Genomic DNA, 20522 nt, shown 5'->3' with positions numbered 1-20522 from the left:
TCATTCACTTGGAAAGTGGCTTTGTATAAGCTGGCTAATGAACTAACAAGTTCGAAAGACCATTATTAACAACCTCGAGCACTTTGTCATCACCATCAACAAGTTATCACTAGTAATTTCATTGTACTCATCATAAAAAAATGGTTCAAATGGCTCTGAGCACTATGGGACTCAACATCTTAGGTCATAAGTCCCCTAGAACTTAGAACTACTTAAACCTAACTAACCTAAGGACATCACACACACCCATGCCCGAGGCAGGATTCGAACCTGCGACCGTAGCAGTCCCGCGGTTCCGGACTGCAGCGCCAGAACCGCTAGACCACCGCGGCCGGCGTACTCATCATAGCACGTGGATTTATGCGCAATTCGCGTCACCTCTGACCCTTGTTATCTAACACAAAGCGACATTAAAAATTATGACCCGATAGTTGTCCACATTTTTGAACTTTAAAAGACGTGACTAACTGCTTTGTTCTGGATATGGATTAAAACCCACCAACTGTAGGTTATGCACCTAAGCAAAGCTTTTGTAACTGACCGAAACTCGAACACAGGACTGATTTTCATTGCTGACAAGACATAAAGAGACGTGATGTACCTAATTTTTAACTAGTGTCAGTTAGAAAATCTGAATTTGAATTTAAATGCAGAAAGATTTTTTAATGGACTAGGACTCCTATCCAGCAACAATGTTCCCTGTCAACTAACCTGCAACCCCTCACATATTGTCTTTGGCTACACACGAAGAGACGTTAAGTACCGTATTGTTTTTCACCATTATCTGTGGTTTGAAATTGAAATGATGTGACGATAAGTTATGGTTCTCACAGCGAGTCGAGCCCGTCACATACCGTTAGTGCTGTCCATGAACGGAGAGACGTCAAAAATCAAAATTATTTTCCACCGGCCGTTAGGTGTGCTTATGCTAGAGCTTGAAAACGCGTGATGAAAGCTTCTGAGCCAGACCAGGATTCTAACCCAGACACGCACCTTACGTAGAGGCCTAGCTTATAATCTTCACCCAACAACGAACTCACGGGACTATACCGCCACCAAGGCATCAAATCCCTCTGATGGGAGTATCCGAGTTCGAATTCCAATTCGGAACCAACATCTCAAACTCAAATAAAGGGTTAAATAAGTGCTCTGAGACGTTATGTCGCGTCTGGTTCATTAACAAAATAAAATTACGAGTCTAAGATAGGTTACTGGTGACAGATTTTCTACATACCGTCATTTCTGCCTCTTTCGTAGCCGAACCTAATCATTAGTCGGTCGCGAAGGGAATTTGAAACCACGGTGCAATCGTGGGTTCTTAACTTGGCACAACCAGAAATGGATAGGATTTGTTTATTCCTATGAAAAACAATCGCCTGAAGTGGGAATCGAACCCAGGCCTTTGATACACCAATCCAGCGTCAGTTCACGAGATCACCAAACTCCCCAGTTTGCTTACTAATGATTTTCTCGTAACATAGGTGCGCCACAGTGGGTCAGAATTCTTCCCCTCTGACTCCTTGGTGGAGTGGACTACATTCTGTTCAGTACATTCATTTCCTTTTTCTAACGAATCGCCAGTAACCAGTTGCCTTGGCTACTCAACGCGTACGTTCGACTTGATTCTCGAATCACTGAAATAAAATCACGTAACGACCATTCACACAAACTGCCAACACTTTAGGATGCGGAAGTGGTGCAACATAAAATTTTAGATAATGAACCCGATTATAACGTAATTTAATAAATCACACCTCGTCTGTTTGCTAACAGGACCAGTCTGCTGGAAGCTCAGAGATAATTTACTTCATTGCCTAACCCACCAGTAATGGCATAACATTGTAAAAACATTCTTATCAAAGAGCTTCTGACTGTCTGTTCTGAACAGAACAATTTCGACTCGATCGACTAACTGAAGCCGGCCGAAGTGGCCGTGCGGTTAAAGGCGCTGCAGTCTGGAACCGCGAGACCGCTACGGTCGCAGGTTCGAATCCTGCCTCGGGCATGGATGTTTGTGATGTCCTTAGGTTAGTTAGGTTTAACTAGTTCCAAGTTCTTGGGGACTAATTACCTCAGCAGTTGAGTCCCATAGTGCTCAGAGCCATTTGAACCATTTGATTTGACTAACTGAAGCTAGCGAGCGTCAGCCAGGTGACGGCAACACCTGCGCCTTGAACCTACGATCTACAACAGACGTTTTTACACTCGCATTAGTAAGCACAAGATTATTTAATACTGTAGTTTAGTTTTTAGAGTGAAATATTTTCGATAACTGAGCAGCATAGCCGGCCGCTGTGGATGAGCGGTTCTAGGCGCTTCAGACCGGAACCGCGCTGCTGCTACGGTCGCAGGTTCGAAACCTGCCTCGGTCATGGATGTGTGTGATGTCCTTAGGTTAGTTAGGTAATTTTCAGCGCGGGTTTTGGTTAGCGACGTACGACAGACCGCAAACAGTGTACAATGTTTGCCGTTGTGGAAATGCTTCCGCCCTTCACCCTAAAACCAATCATCATGCCCTTTAGGATGTCAGCCAAATCGCTCTTTTGTGCATTACGACAACGGCTGCAGTGTCACCCCCCCTTCCCCCGCATCCTCCCCCGCCGCCAACCCGACACGCTTTACATACCCTCCAGTGCTAGCGCTGCCACTTGCCGTCTGTGAGTGGTTATTGCACGTTAACGTCGAACATAGGCTGTGGTCACAGTAATGTGACTGGACCTTGTAAATCCCATCGAGCAGGTAAGGAAACGTATTGCTGCACGTCCACATACGATTATCCAGAAGTTGTCAAACGTTTTTTTTTTTTTTGGTCATCAGTCTACTGACTGGTTTGATGCGGCCCGCCACGAATTCCTTTCCTGTGCTAACCTCTTCATCTCAGAATAGCACTTGCAACCTACGTCCTCAATTATTTGCTTGACGTATTCCAGTCTCTGTCTTCCTCTACAGTTTTTGCCCTTTACAGCTCCCTCTAGTACCATGGAAGTCATTCCCTCATGTCTTAGCAGATGTCCTATCATCCTGTCCCTTCTCCTTAGTGTTTTCCACATATTCCTTTCCTCTCCGATTCTGCGTAGAACCTCCTCATTCCTTACCTTATCAGTCCACCTAATTTTCAACATTCGTCTATAGCACCACATCTCAAATGCTTCGATTCTCTTCTGTTCCGGTTTTCCCACAGTCCATGTTTCACTACCATACAATGCTGTACTCCAGACGTACATCCTCAGAAATTTCTTCCTCAAATTAAGGCCGGTATTTGATATTAGTAAACTTCTCTTGGCCAGAAATGCCTTTTTTGCCATAGCGAGTCTGCTTTTGATGTCCCCCTTGCTCCGTCCGTCATTGGTTATTTTACTGCCTAGGTAGCAGAATTCCTTAACTTCATTGACTTCGTGACCATCAATCCTGATGTTAAGTTTCTCGCTGTTCTCATTTCTGCTACTTCTCATTACCTTCGTCTTTCTCCGATTTACTCTCAAACCATACTGTGTATTCATTAGACTGTTCATTCCGTTCAGCAGATCATTTAATTCTTCTTCATTTTCACTCAGGATAGCAATGTCAGCAGCGAATCGTATAATTGATATCCTTTCACCTTGTATTTTAATTCCACTCCTGAACCTTTCTTTTATTTCCATCATTGCTTCCTCGATGTACAGATTGAAGAGTAGGGGTGAAAGGCTACAGCCTTGTCTTACACCCTTCTTAATACGAGCACTTCGTTCTTGATCGTCCACTCATATTATTCCCTCTTGGTTGTTGTACATATTGTATATGACCCGTCTCTCCCTTTAGCTTACCCCTACATTTTTCAGAATCTCGAACAGCTTGCACCAATTTATATTGTCGAACGCTTTTTCCAGGTCGACAAATCCTATGAAAGTGTCCTGATTTTTCTTTAGCCTTGCTTCCATTATTAGCCGTATCGTCAGAATTGCCTCTCTCGTCCCATTACTTTTACTAAAGCGAAACTGATCGTCACCTAGCGCATTCTCAATTTTCTTTTCCATTCTTCTGTATATTATTCTTGTAAGCAGCTTCGATGCATGAGCTGTTAAGCTGACTGTGCGATAATTCTCGCACTTGTCAGCTCTTGCCGTCTTCGGAATTGTATTGATGATGCTTTTCCGAAAGTCAGATGGTATGTCGCCAGACTCATATATTCTACACACCAACGTTGCACTCTTAATGTTACCACCGTTGCTTTTAATGTCACCAAAGGTTGTTTTCACTTTCCTGTATACTGAGTCTGTCCTTCCGACAATCATATCTTTTTCGATGTCTTCACATTTTTCCTGCAGCCATTTCGTCTTAGCTTCCCTGCACTTCCTATTTATTTCATTTCTCAGCGACTTGTATTTCTGTATTCCTGATTTTCCCGGAACATGGTTGTACTTCCTCCTTTCATCAATCAACTGAAGTATTTCTTCTGTTACCCATGGTTTCTTCGCAGCTACCTTCTTTGTACCAATGTTTTCCTTCCAAACTTCTGTGATGGCCCTTTTTAGAGATGTCCATTCCTCTTGAACTGTACTGCCTACTGCGCTATTCCTTATTGCTGTATCTATAGCGTTAGAGAACTTCAAACGTATCTCGTCATTCCTTAGTACTTCCGTATCCCACTTCTTTGCGTATTGATTCTTCCTGACTAATGTCTTGAACTTCAGCCTACTCTTCATCACTACTATATTGTGATCTGAGTCTATATCTGCTCCTGGGTACGCCTTACAATCCAGTATCTGATTTCGGAATCTCTGTCTGACCATGATGTAATCTAACTGAAATCTTCCCGTATCTACCGGCCTTTTCCAAGTATACCTCCTCCTCTTGTGATTCTTGAACAGGGTATTCTCTATTACTAGCTGAAACTTGTTACAGAACTCAATTAGTCTTTCTCTTCTTTCATTCCTTGCCCCAAGCCCATATTCTCCTGTAACCTTTTCTTCTACTCCTTCCCGTACAACTGCATTCCAGTCGCCCACGACTATTAGATTTTTGTTCCCCTTTACATACTGCATTACCCTTTCAATATCCTCATACACTTTCTCTATCTGTTCATCTTCAGCTTGCGACATCGGCATGTATACCTGAACTATCGTTGTCGGTGTTGGTCTGCTGTCGATTCTGATTAGAACAACCCGGTCACTGAACTGTTCACAGTAACACACCCTCTGCCCTACCTTCCTATTCATAACCAATCCTACAAGTGTTATACAATTTTCTGCTGCTGTTGATATTACCCGATACTCATCTGACCATAAATCCTTGTCTTCCTTCCACTTCACTTCACTGACCCCTACTATATCTAGATTGAGCCTTTGCATTTCCCTTTTCAGATTTTCTAGTTTCCCTACCACGTTCAAGCTTCTGACATTCCACGCCCCGACACGTAGAACGTTATACTTTCGTTGATTATTCAATCTTTTTCTCATGGTAACCTCCCCCTTGGCAGTCCCCTCCCGGAGATCCGAATGGGGGACTATTCCGGAATCTTTTGCCAATGGAGAGATCATCATGACACTTCTTCAATTACAGGCCACATGTCCTGTGGATACACGTTACGTGTCTTTAATGCAGTGGTTTCCATTGCCTTTTGCGTCCTCATGTCGTTGATCATTGCTGATTCTTCCGCCTTTAGGGGCAATTTCCCACCCCTAGAACAAGAGAGTGCCCTGAACCTAAATCCGCTCCTCCGCCCTCTTTGACAAGGCCGTTGGCAGAATGAGGCTGACTTCTTATGCCGGAAGTCTTCGGCCGCCAATGCTGATTATTTATCAAAATTTAGGCAGTGGCGGGGATCGAACACGTTTTGATTATGAATCAAAGACGCTACCCCTAGACCACGGGTCAAACGTACTAGTGGAGAAATGGAACGCCCTACCACTGCTAACTGCTTTGTTCTGGATATGCGATAATTCTCGCACTTGTCAGCTCTTGCCGTCTTCGGAATTGTATTGATGATGCTTTTCCGAAAGTCAGATGGTATCTGGTATAATGCTTACCTTCATGAAAGATCGCGAAGAGGTTCAGAATTTACCCCGGAAATTAGTACAAAGACTGCTGACCAGGAATTTAGCGCCACCACTTCTCCTCCCTTTGCCTGCCAAATACTGACAGTGAAAATTTTCCATCACGAGCAATCGAACGGGCTTACTTCCGAGTCGAGCGCCACTCAACAGGCGTGTGTTAGTCAACTGGTCTACGGGCGGGTAAACTTCATTTTTTATGTAAATACTCATGTTACTTGACTCCAGAGACAGTGCATGTTGGTCACGATGCTTGTTTCAAGATTTAGCAAATTTCTGTAAATTCGTACCTGAGTCTTCTACCGTTGTCTTTCACGTACTATGCCTAGCTTATTGGAGGTCGTCTTGGCATTCTGCCTGCGAGCTGTGAGCACATTGTCTTGGCGTGGCCTGCGAGGCTCTCAAACCTGTCGCTCATCGATCATGTCTGCGACCAGCTGGAAAGGCTACACCGAGCAGTGTTCGATACGCGAGTTGAGGAGTTCTATTTGTGACAGATGCAACATAATGCTTATTCACGTCAGACGTCTCCATTTCTAAATGTTATACAGCATCTCATGACGATAAAAGTAGTGTGAAACCGTCTGGATCTTAACTTTCAATTAGAAAGTTTCTGTACTGGATCATTATTCATATGTGGTTAATATTACCAGAAATTCTTTTTATGTGCATGTTCAAGCCTTTTAACACACTTTTTGATGATGTGATTGTTGTACTTGAAAATGGCTGATTTTTATCTGCCTTTACGCAATATATATGAGTTATTTAAGGCACGTTTAACATTATAATAAAGACCACTAGAGCGTTTAAATGCACTTTTCGTTATTCAGTGTCAACATTTATACCATCGCTGAAACAATAAATTTAACTAAAATGATAATGTTAGATGCTGTTAAAAGGATTGTAATCCTATGCACAAGACGGGCCTAAACCGCTTCAATGGCTCAAATGGCTCTGAGCACTATGAGACTTAACATCTGAGGTCATCAGTCCCCTAGAACTTAAAACTACTTAAAGCTAACTAAACTAAGGACATCACACACATCCATGCCCGAGGCAGGATTTGAACCTGCGACCGTAGCGGTCGCGTGGTTACAGACTGAAGCGCCTAGAAACGCTCGGCCACAGCGGCCGGCTAAACAGCTTCAGGTAGGCCAGCAAATAAAGAGAATTTTTTTTTTCGAAATCACGTATTACGTAACTTCAGATTAATAACAGTTATCCATTGACTATAGGATTATCAGCATACTGATGAAGTCAGCTCTAGTTACTTTGCCTTGGAAAGTTTATATTATTTAAATTCTGCTGTCTTAGGGGATATTCTCTTATAGTATGATAAGTGCATATCTGTCAACAGCCGTTGAGAAACAATTTATTGATTCAACATTTATAAGTATACTGAAGATTATATGGATCAATGCTACAGCTGTCGTTAGAGTTCATGACAACACTTAGAAATTCAGAAGTAAATAAGGCAGAAAAACTGCGTACACATTACCAAAACTATTCTCATCGGTCCTAGAAAAGAAATAAGAAACAATAGGCTCTGAGCACTATGCGACTTAACTTCTGAGGTCGTCGCCTAGAACTTAGAACTAATTAAACCTATCTAGCCTAAGGACATCACACACATCCATGCCCGAGGCAGGATTCGAACCTGCGACCGCAGCGGTCACTCGGTTCCAGACTGTAGCGCCCAGAACCGCACGGCGTCTCCGGCCGGCAGAAACAATAGGGTTTAATATCTTTTTGCGGACGAGATCATTAGAGATTAGGATTGGAAGGAACTGGGATGGAAGTCAGAACCACCCCGACACTGAGCTCAACGAATTTGTGAAGTCATGGAAAACCTAAATGGGGTAGCCAGATTGGGTCTGAACCGGCTACGTCCCGAAAGTCCAGTGTCATAGCGTTGCGTCACCTCACACGCGAGGCGACTCTAAAGGAAGATGTCCTTAAAGTAGAAAACTTAAGTCATACACTGACGGAAAAAAAACGTGGAGCAGCTAGAAGACATGGTCGGAAGTCAGTGCAACTTCACACACAAACACACTATCGGCTGGTATATAATTGATAGAGAGAGGTAGAAAACCAGAGTGCGTTAATGTTGTTCATGTTAGTGTTGTTACCAGGCCTGGCAGGGCGTATGTGCGTAAACAGCGACACATGGCGAGTGACCACTTGAAGGATACCGAGACGCCTCCTAGTGGTGTGATACAGCGTTATCCGCTCCTAGCACGATTTAAAAGGGGCCTCATAGTGGGTCTGCACTTGGCTAGCTGGTACAGTCATGCAGCATCCAGATTTGTAGGGCATTCGCATGTGGCAGTAGACCGATGTTTGACTGGACAGGAACGTGAGGTCAGCCACTTCCGTCCCAAGCTTCCTATCGACCACATATAACCACTACAAGGGATGATCGTCGTATTGTGCACCAAGCACATCGTAGCCTCTTCTCATTTGCACCTGCCTTCCAACGACAAGTAATGGACTTCCTGTAATATTCTGTGTCATTCCCCACCATTATTCGAAGACCAGGTGTAACCCGACTAGGGAATTAGCGTCCCAAGCCTAGGATGCCATTAACACCACAACACAAACGGATGCATTTGGTAGGCATAGACTGCTCATGAATGGCATCACATTGCGTTCAGCTATGAATCACTGTTCTGCACTACGCTAGGTGACCATGCTGACCAGAATGACGGCGCCCTTACGAAAGCATCCATCCTTCCAATATTTTGGTAAGACACAGTGGTGTTACCTGTTATTCGTAGCGTCGTGGTGTGCGTAGCCATCAGACATAACTTGATGTTATTGCTAGTAGTGACTGAGGAAGTTCTGAGAGCACAACCGTAAGTGACGGACAGCCTACGTCCTCCTGTGTTACCTCCCATGCGACAGTATTGTGGTGCTACTTTTTTACAGAACAATGCTCATCCGCACATAATATGTGTCTCTATAAACTGTCTGCGTGATGCTGAGGTGATCCTGTGACCAGGAAGATCTTAAGATCCGTCTCCAATAGAAAACGTTTGGGACTATCTCGGATGTCAACTCCGTTCCAAGGACATCAATTTGCAGGAACAATTACATCAGTTGTGGGCCAGTCTGCCTCAGGAGAGTTTAATGGCTTTATGAAACCCTTCCCAACCGAATCAGTTCATACTTCCGTCATATTTACAAGAAGGTCCATGCTGCTAAGTTTCCGGTAAATTTGATTCCATTGCAATAATATCACGTACCTTCTCAACCGGCGAAGTTCCATTTCGTTTGCTCCTCCTCTTCTGGCAGCTTTCCTTTTTTGTCAGATAGCGTAATCAGATTTTATCTACTACACTGCTCAGCAAAATTAAAGGATCACTTTTCCGAAGGAAAATGCATTGAACTTTCGAACAGTGCAGGCACTACTGTGGTGTATTTATCAGCCGACATAGGGCAAGCGACTTTCAATTAAAGTGTCTCCCCTGTACGGGAATATACAAAATGGACATATGAGTGCAGGTTATAGACATATGGTTGACGACATATGGAAGTTTGTGTCGGACAGCGAAGCGTGCTCGGATAGCCTAATGGTAAGGCGATCTCTCGCGATATGCGGGAAATCCACGTTCGAGTTCTGGCTCTGAGCACTCTGGGAGTTAACATCTGAGGCCATCAGTCTCCTAGAACTTAGAACTACTTAAACCTAACTAACCTAAGGACATCACACACATCCATGCCCGAGGCAGGATTCGAACCTGCGACCGTAGCGATCGCGCGGTTCCAGATTGAAGCGCCTAGAACCGCTCGACCACAACGGCCGGCTTTCGAGTCCTGGTCCAGCGCAAATTTCCACTGTCGTCATTCCATTATACAGCCGATGTTTGTCCAAATTCGCAACTGAGAATGGGTTTCATGTATTTCATAACGGCTGTAGTCGACGCAGTGCATGTTCCTTCGGTATGCATTCATGTATTGTTCTTATGAACAACACAGGCAGTGCAATATGGTAAATACCAAAAAGCTGATCAAACCTACGTGCCGCCTCCACAATATATTACGTCAGTGCATTATGTTAGGAGGCGAATTTTACCTGAAAATGGTGTTAAAACTGTCCCAAAATGGTTTTTAAAATGAGTACTATACACATGTGTGTAGTAATATAATAATTCGTTGTGTACGCGGGTATAAGAGTACAAGTAAGTCAGATAGATGAGTAGATAGATGAGAAGAGGGAGACTGAGATAGGGGTAGAATTTGTGAATGCGTATGCGTTGAAATTAGTACTAAGATTTTCAATAGATTTTATATGTTTTATCAAACATATGTTTAGTTAGATACAGCTCTCCTTTCCCGTCATATACCAGCTTAGCTTATCATTTCAACGTGACTGCTGCATCCCATATCACCGTTACCTGCGTTATGTACTCATCCGTTTCTCTGCCTCTGTGATTATTTTCTCGCACTATCCTTTCGACTACATATTTTAGCATTGCAACATAATGTCTCACACGCTGTTTCTCATTCAATTCCTCATCTCAATGTGCTCAGCCTGTATCTTTTCTGTTGTAAAAGATTTGCACCGTTTGTGTATTTAAAGTTTAGCTCATATTATTAATTATAATTACACAGTTTACCTTGATGATATGCTTATTGATGAGAAAATTGTACCAATATTGAGTCGGCTCTCTGCAGTATATGATAACGGGTCTGTTGATAAAGGGAAATTAAAGATTTGCGCTGCACCAAATGAGAAAAGAAATTTAATAGCGTTTAACGTCAGATAGTATCTGTGAAAAAATGGATTGAACTGTGCGTATTCCCCTACTTGCAATGTCAGTTTACTAGAGCAGAATGCTCTTCACGTAGCGAAAGAAGACATAAAAATGAGCGAATGTGTACTCTACGTTCAACGGATTGTAAATAAGGTCCTTTATGGGTGCGCCATGCACGAATATGTACTTATATTCACGACAATATGTCTGTCCGTTTGTAATATTTATCGAAAACTAGAGAAAAGAACTCAGGCCGCATCCAGCTCATGATGACAGGAAACTACTAGGAAATGAAAGTGAAATAACCAACAAACAAATAATCATTAGCAATATCATTCGAAAGAATGACGTGTTTAACTGTTACTGCACTTGTACAAAAGTTCATTTTTCAGCAAACATAAAGAGTAGGTCATGAAAACCCAAGTTTCAAATCATCACGTGGTCAGGCGACGAAAGTATTTTAGTTTCACGAAGTACCACGTAATGAAATATGAAGTAGTACGATGTAATAGGGAAACAATTGATGGAGTGAGTTCTCAGAAACAGAATATGCCATAAACCTAATTTCCTAGATTCACCAAACGTGAAATATTTGCCAAAAGTTAGGTAAGAAAATAAAATTTGGAACTGAGAAAGGCAGTTTGGTTCTATGTCTAACGTGCGACACACCAACGTTTGCTTGAAAGTAGACCCATGTTTTGATCTTGAGAATAATCTTTCAGAATCACCTCTTGACAACACAGATATCTGTGGTGTCACCGCCAGACACCACACTTGCTAGGTGGTAGCCTTTTAAATCGGCCGCGGTCCATTAGTATACGTCGGACCCGCGTGTCGCCACTGTCAGTAATTGCAGACCGAGCGCCACCACACGGCAGGTCTAGAGAGACGTACTAGCACTCGCCCCAGTTGTACAGCAGACTTTGCTAGCGAAGCCACACTGACCAATACGCTCTCATTTGCCGAGACGATAGTTAGCATAGCCTTCAGCTACGTCAATTGCTACGACCTAGCAAGGCGCCATAGCATTGGATATTATTTTATATTGTGGTTATAACATGTATCGTCAAGAGAGATGTTCTACAATTGTGGATTAAAGTTAAGTATTACATCAACTACGTACTTTATTTGCTACTATTAATTCCTTTAGGTGTTCCAGACCTCACGCCAATCTGCGTGAGCTTAACGCGTGCCTTTCGGCTTCCTCTCGTTGTGACTTGGCTGTCTTGCTTAGTCACAACAATATCACTGTCTGGTAATGATATACACAAATATATTCCATTAAAATCTCGCTTGAAAATGTTCCAGTTGACTCGGAGTCATTCATAAATAACACCATTAAGATTTTTTACTGACAGAATGGAAATATTTTTTTAAATATCGACTTATCATGGAAAGATATATTCTAATTACATCCTGCAGCCCAGAAATATAATCTTTTAGTTTTTATTGAATGCATTTGTAAGTGAAATACCTATAATATTACCTAAAACAACAATCACCGTCAGAACAGGCCTTGAAGGCCCAACGGTACTGGCTGACCGCCGTCTCATCCTCAGCTCTTAGGCACTACCGGATGCCGATAAGGAGGGGCATGTGATCAGCACGCTGCTCTGAAGGCAGTTGTCAGTTTTCTGACCGGTGCCGCTACTTCTCAGTCAAGTAGCTCCTCAATTGGCCTCACAAAGACTGAGTGCACGCTGCTTGCCAACAGCACTCGGCAGACCCGGACGCTGACCCATCCAAGTACTAGCAAAACCCGACAGCACTTAACTTGGGTGATCTGGCGGGAACTGGTGATACCACCACGACAAGGCCGCTGGCAACGTATTACTTACAATTAATAAATATAACTAACGTAAGCGAAATCTGCTAATTAAATGGCATGACAAGAACTGTCACTACACTAATGCCCAATGTCCGATTAACAGACTGTTTTTCATTATTCCATTAATGGAAGTCAAAATAAAAAATTGTTCAAATAGCTCTAAGCTCTATGGGACTTAACATCTGAGGTCATCAGACCCCTAGACTTAGAACTACTTAAACCTGACTAACCTAAGGACATCACACACATCCATGCCCGAGGCAGGATTCGAATCTGCGTTCGTAGCAGCAGCGCGGTTCCGGACTGAAGCGCCTAGAACCGCTCTGCCACAGTGGCCGGCTGAAGTCAAAATAAAATGACCTGTCGGTGTTCCCATCAGATAGGCACTAGACAGTGTGAACTGGGTTTATTGTTGAGAGATTATGTGGGAACTCACGCAGCAACGGTTAATTCCTTTATACTCTCTAAAGTGAGACTACCAGCGGGTGGTGGGGATCGTAGGCGTTTGCTGCGATGGAAGAGAAACAAGTAAAGGCGGAGGACCGTCAGCCGACAGGCTGAGTCGTGGGAAAAATTTCTAGCACCATTTGTCTCAAGGTGGACAACCATCCTAGACCATTGTCACGAAAATATTTGTGAACGCATCTACTAATACTTGCCTGTGCTTCCATTGGACGTATACTTTTGCCTATAGACTAAATTCAGTACACAGATATACAGAAATTACGCAGTAAGTGTCATCGAACGCTGAAATCTGCACATACGTTTACGGGGTCGTTAAGAAGGAAAGCCGAACTGGCACAAATGCCTGGTGGCCACGTTTCTTGTCAAGACTGTGCATCGGTGTTAGGAGATCATTGTGAAGCACTGGAACTTCATAGTGCGTCACACAAGATTAGGTAAGTTTTAGTCGAATCCCCGTAAAGAAAGCCTGCCGGACAAAATAAAGGCAGTCAAGCTACTGTTTTAATGGCCTCAGTGGAGAAATACAGATGCCCATATTATGGGAAGGACTTGTGATGGTAAGACAAATAAAATCGCAAAAATCACGAGCTAGCTGCTCTATCTGAAAACATCATTCAAAAATTGCTGAAATAATTAGCCATTCATTGACTGGGAATTACTCCAGATCAACCCGAAGCTTGAACAATTAAGGTGTGCTGGTGCTGCATTCTGCAACACATACAGCCCCAGATTAAATTTGTTACCAATACACTTCCACATACCACAAAACGGAGAGATTACTATAAGAAATATTGAATGATGAGGAACAGAGAATATAAAAAACAGAACTTAATCGGTAAAGGTTGTTCCAACATCAAAAGAGGGAACATACTTCTATGTGTAACATTATACAGGCCTATAATACTTGTGACTTTCACCCCGAAAACACTTAAAAGTGCGGGGAAACAACGCAAAATCGAGAAGTGACCACAAAAAATAGCTCCCAAACTCGTAGTTCGAGTTGTAGAAAAAGGTGTGTCCTGAAAGATAGGAAACGTTTTACGTTAGAGGGCTTACAAGGTAATCGTGTTAACGAAGAGTAACCTTGAGGTATAAGATTATCACCAATCTGTTGTAATATATTTATATAGTATGCGCACAAATATTTTCCCAGATGTTGATATACTACATTATTTCGCCAGCCTGTATATATGTGTTACTAGCGACGACCTACCAAATGTATGAAGTGAATATTTTATCAGTAGTTGCTGGTGACCAGACATTTTTATCTGAGACAATACCTCATTCCGTATCGGAAATCGTTAGGGAACTGATTTTTCCAAGATCTCCAGTGTCAAGAATGTGCCGAGAATACTGCAACTGTACCTAGGGAACTGTGGAAGTTCTAGCTTGTGATGTTTTATGTTTTATGGTTTGATTTGACAATGCACGTCTGCAGCTTGGGTTTAAACTGTGACTAGGCCTAATGGGAAAAAAAATTGAAGCACTTGGAAATGGAATAATGTGGTCCCGAAACTTGTTGTGGCAATAATCACACGACTGACTAGTGGGCTGAATATCCTCAATATTGTTCAGGCATTACCTTTCATCACGGACAACAGCCTTTGCTTAACGACTGAGAGCGGCATCTTTCACGTGGAGTTGTCAATGCAAACAGACAAGCAACAATGCGTGAAATAACCACAGAAATCAATGTCTGACATACGACGAACGTATCCGTTAGGACAGTGCGGCAAAATCTAGCGTTAATGGTCTGTTTCAGGAGACGACCGACACGAGTGCCTTTGATAGGAGCACGACGTCACCTGCAGCGTCTCTACTGGGTTCGTGACCACATCGGTTGGATCCCAGACGACAAGACAACAGTGGCCTGGCCAAACCAGTCCCGATTTCAGTTGGTAAAAACTAATGGTAGGGTATGAGTGTGGCACAGACCTTACGAAACCATGGGTCCGAGTTGTCAACATGGCACTATGCAAGCTGCTGGTGACTCCATCATGGTGTGGCTGTGTTTACAATGGAATGAACTGGGTCCTCTGGTACAACTGAAATGATCATTGACTAAATGGTTAAGTTCGGCTACTTGTTCACAAACAACGATTGCGTTTTTATGGATGACAATGCGCCATGTCACCGGACCGCAGTTGCTCGCGACTGGTGTGAAGTACATTCTGAACGTATTGAGCGAAATATCTGCCTACCCAGATCGCCCGACATGAATCTCATCAAACGTTTATGAGACATAATCGAGAGGTCAGATCGTGCACAAAATCCTGCACCGGAAAGACTCTCACAATTATGAACGGCTGTAGAGGAAGCATGGCTCAATATTTCTTCCGAGGACTTCCAACGACTTGTTGAGTCCATGCCACGTCGAATTTCATCACTACGCCGGAGAAAAAGGAGGTCCGACACGATATTAAGAGGTATGCCATGACTTTTGCACCTTAATGTACAAGAGTTCTTTATTAAAAGTTGTGTAAAATATTCAAGCGTTAATAGAAACAACAGGCAAAGTATTTGGCATTGAGTGATTAAATGATAAATACGTCCTCACCTAGATAACGCATATCTTTGGGGTGTAGTTGCATAACAACTCGATCTTCGATGAAACGAGGATTAGGTGTTAACGTTCCGCCGAAGATGTGGTTATTAAAGACGGAATGCGATTTTCGATCCGGACGTGATATTTTGTTATTGCTTCTTTGTATACTTAATATTTTATTTATATCGACTTCAGTACTACTAAAACGTGGAATCAGAAACACTTTTGATGTACGAGAACTGCAGTTCAATTTTCTAATTGCAGATGATATTTTTACAGATAGTTTCAAGAATGACATCACAGGCGGCGTTTAAATAGTTTGCTTGGAAGCAACAATCCGGTAATAGTAGATAAACAAATCGCACTTCTAAACGGCCTGACACGAACTCAAAACAGCGCGAATAAACTGACCAATAGCATTAAAAAGCAACACACTCCTTATCACGCTGCGCAGTTCATCACGGGTCCATAATGTTAGCGCGACATAATCACAGAAATGCTCATCAAACACGGGAGATGCATCGCATAAATATCCGAGAGTAAATGTTTGAAGATCAGTCAAGAAAATCAGCATCTCCTACCAAATACATCTAGTGTGACTGCAAAACGGAAAAAACAGAACGTATTGCTGGTGATAATTTAATTGACCATACGGGCGTTGTCGAGGTGGTCAGAGCCAGCAAAATAAGAACTGTGAACGAAATCGATTGCAAGCTTTTTTTTTTTTTTTTTTTTTTTTTAAGTAGCAAGTCACTGTACCTTGTGCAATGGGGGAACAGATGGTAATAATAGCAGTTCGCTCCTTCATATTCCGTTTGCAGATGGAGCGACAGAAGAAATACTGTTGGTAGTTCTCTGTATGAGACAGAATTTCTCTAATTTTAGCGTTACCAGATGTATATTTCAGGAATAATGTATTTAATTTCCGATCATTTTGAATACGAGTCTAACGTCATAATCTTTGCTCTTTGCTCCATGGTAAAATTGGAGAAAATGGGATTTACTTGGAGGCGTAACAACAGCTATTCCTTTACTATATTATCTACGAATGGAACAAGCAAGACGAAAAATAAAGCTGGTACATGCACTATTCGTCGCTCATCATATTTTGGTTTACAGTACACAGATGTAAATGTAAATGAAATTAGTATAACAGACTTTTGAACAGTGCTTATATTGCCATGAATATTAAGATGTTGAAAACATTGTCGATGATGCATCTCTCTAACGAAAAAGAATACCATACTCCATTTTTCTACAGAAATCTGATTTGTTATAGGTAACATTTACATGTGACCTCAGCTTTCCTTCGATTTCGGAAATTTTGTTTGTATGAGTTTGTTTGCTTGGAGCCACACAATTTGATAGCGGAATTCTGGTTCTTTACTGCTGCTGCCAAACGTTATTGAATAGGTGTACACACTGCTGAGCGAGAGAACATAACTTGAGGCAGCTGAGTGGGGGAACACCAGGAAGTGAGTACTGGCGGTGTTTGGCGGCTGGGATCGGCTGGCCGAGGCGTCTTCACACGTGCTGCCCCTCTCATGTTTTATTCAGCATCCCTTTTACAATTTAATTCTCAGTCAGCCACAACAAAATGTAACTATGCAAAACCTTGGCGAAATTGATTTTTTCGGCTAATACATTCTTTTTACGCCTCTTGCACCGTTTGCCTGTTGAAGGGAGCTGTTATTACAAAAGAATACTGAGATATTAGAACTCACTGCTGGCCGTGGTATCCATGAAACACATTTCATTATATCCTTCAGAGGGCAGTAAAGTTAAAAGCTGTCGTACATTTCGATAACAAGATGCTTCGTGGACAGAAACTCAACGTTATAAAAATAAACTGTTGGACATTAAAAAAAAAAACATACGCATCCTTTATACATCGTGTGCCAGTTGTTTTGCCCAGGAGATGTCACGAGGAAAATGATAATACCTATTTATTTATGTACTTGCAGCTATTCTTATATCGCATAAGCAGAATGTTAGACACGTGGGTGCGTCTGAAATGATAATAACTGGTATATTTTATTCTTCTCCATATGATGAACAAAGCAATGAAACTAACAGATGATGAATCTGTTGTGGGCTGGCAGGAGAGCCAACCCGTATAAATAGAGAAAGCCGAAAGGCACGCGTTTTAGCTCACGCAGGCTGGCGTGAGGTCTGGAACAGGACAAGGAAATTAGAATATAGAAAAACGGACGTAGCTGGTGGACTACTTAACTTTAATCCGTTAAAGGTGAACGTCGGTCTGACGGTACATGATTAACAAGATCAATAGCAACTGATAATGGCGCCTTGCTAGGTCGTAGCAAATGACGTAGCTGAAGGCTATGCTAACTATCGTCTCGGCAAATGAGAGCGTATTTCGTCAGTGAACCATCGCTAGCAAAGTCGGTTGTACAACTGGGGCGAGTGCTAAGAAGTCTCTCTAGACCTGCCGTGTGGCGGCGCTCGGTCTGCAATCACTGATAGTGGCGACACGCGAGTCCGACGTATACTAACGGACCGCGGCCGATTTAAAGGCTACCACCTAGCAAGTGTGGTGTCTGGCGGTGACACCACAGAATCTTCGTAGCTGAAAGTATGTTGTACTTGCTCATCCGTTACTAGCTGAGTGGTGACTAATGTCTGTGTTTTTTAATACTAGTCCTGCCGAATAGGCAACTGGTAGACGTCGATTGCCAGTAGGCAGCATCTACGAACTCAATTCATCATTAGTGATAGGCCAGTCACATAACAGCTGCCGTCTACTATTATCTCCGTTCTTAAAATACCACACAAAACGATTCAAGCACTGTAAATGTATCAAGCGCCACACTTGTATCAATATCTTGGAGTGTTGAAATTCTTGTACAGCTTCTCGATGGCCAGCATTTAGTAGCTAGACGAATGGTCTCTTCGTTACTTACCCTACGTTGGACCTGTCTCCCCGGCGCAATACAAATTCTGGGAACATGCATACACTCGCCAGCGTGCCTAACAGATTGGAAATCGTTGTTCAGTGATACATTTGCCACTCAGAAATCGTCGTTGGTATTCTTAAAAGGAAGCCGTATTATTCCCATTGCAGTCACCGTCGGTGGACATCATGTCAACACACACTGCACGTACACTGAAGAGCCAAAGAAACTATTACACCTTCATAATTATAGTGTATGGCCCCTGCGAGCACACAGAAGTTCCGTAACACGTCGTGACATGGACTCGACTAATGTCTGAAGAAGTGTTGTATGGAACTGACACCGTGAATCCTGCAGGGCTGTCCATAAATCCGTAAAAGTACGAGATGGTGGAGATCTCTTCTGAACATCACATTGCAAGGCATCCCAAATATACTCAATAATGTTCATGTCTGGGTAGTATGGTAGAGAGCGGAAGTGTTTAAATTTAGAAGAGTGTTCCTGGAGCAACTCTGCAGCAGTTCTGGATGTGTGGTGGTGTCGCATTGTCCTGCTGGGATTGCCCAAGTCCGTCGGAATGCGCAATGGACCTGAATGGATGCAGGCGTCATCTGTCAGAGTCATATCTAGACGTATGAGGGGTCCCACCTCACTCCCAACTCCACACGCCCCAGACAATTACAGAGCCTCCACCATCTTGAACAGACCCCTGCTGACATGCAGGGTCCATGGATTCATGGGGTTGTCTCCATATCCGTGCACGTCCATTCGCTCGATACAATTTGAAACGAGACTCGTCCGACCAGGCAACATGTCTCCAATATCAACAATACAGTGTCGGTGTTGTCGGGCCCAGGTGAGGCCATCATCAAGGTTATACGAGTGGGACTTCGGCTCCAGAAGCCGATAGCTATGATGTTTCGTTGACTGGTTCGCACAATGACACTTGTTGATGGCACGGCATCGAAATCTGCAGCAATCTGTGGAAGGGTTGCACTTCTGTCACTTTGAATCATTCTCTTCAGTCATCATTGGCCTCGTGCTTGCAGGATCTTTCACCGGCCGCAGCAATGTCGGATATTTGATGTTTTACCGGATTCCTGATATTCACGGTACACCCGTGGAATGGTCGTACGAAAAAATACCCACTTCATTGCTCCCTCGGAGATGTTGTGTCCCATCGCTCGTGCGCCGATTATAACACCACGTTCAAACACACTCCAATTGTGATAACCTGTCATTATAGCAGCAGTAACCGATCTACCAACTGCGCCAGACACTCTTCTTATACAGGCGTTGCCGACCGCAGTGCCCTATTCTGCCTGTATTTGAATACGTATGCCTATAGCAATTTCTTTGGCGCTTCTGTGTATAAAGACCTTCACAACTTCCGACTTACTTTCTTCCACATCCAACTGAAATCGAACGCTTTCTGCTTAGAAATGACACAGTTAGACATTGATGTGCGCCAGTGGCAACTGTTCATATCATTTGGGCTTCTCTGGTATTCATTCGTATGTCGAATACAGAATGAGGACAGTACAATTCAGTATCACTGCATTTCCCAATTTTGATCAGTTTAAATGAGGATTATCGAACTGCGACAGAAAGGAATTAAATTTTCTTGTGGGTAGATAAAATGCCGCATTGCATATCAGCTAGGAACTTACAGCAGAGTAATGCTTCTCCAGTCTTCGGTACTAGACGGTGAATTTTTTCCTTTCTGAAACATAGGAAGTGTGACCGACGGTTCATTAATAGCTACACCCAACGTAAGGTTTTGTCAGACATAACTGATGATACCATATAATTTCACAAACCTGAAGTTCTCATTATCTTCCTTTGGTATTATTATCAGTTATACTCTTTTTCAAGACTGACAACCATATTAGCAACTCATCTCTTTTGTTGTAGCTACTGCTTTACTACTCCCTTTGTTTCCTCTGTATTTGTCGGTCGTGATGCTCATTATCAGTGGCCTGGAGC

The sequence above is a fragment of the Schistocerca nitens genome, chromosome 3 (genome assembly GCF_023898315.1).
Source record: "Schistocerca nitens isolate TAMUIC-IGC-003100 chromosome 3, iqSchNite1.1, whole genome shotgun sequence".
Taxonomy (NCBI): domain Eukaryota; kingdom Metazoa; phylum Arthropoda; class Insecta; order Orthoptera; family Acrididae; genus Schistocerca; species Schistocerca nitens.
The sequence above is the reverse complement of the archived record's forward strand: the minus strand, read 5'-3'. Positions refer to the sequence as shown.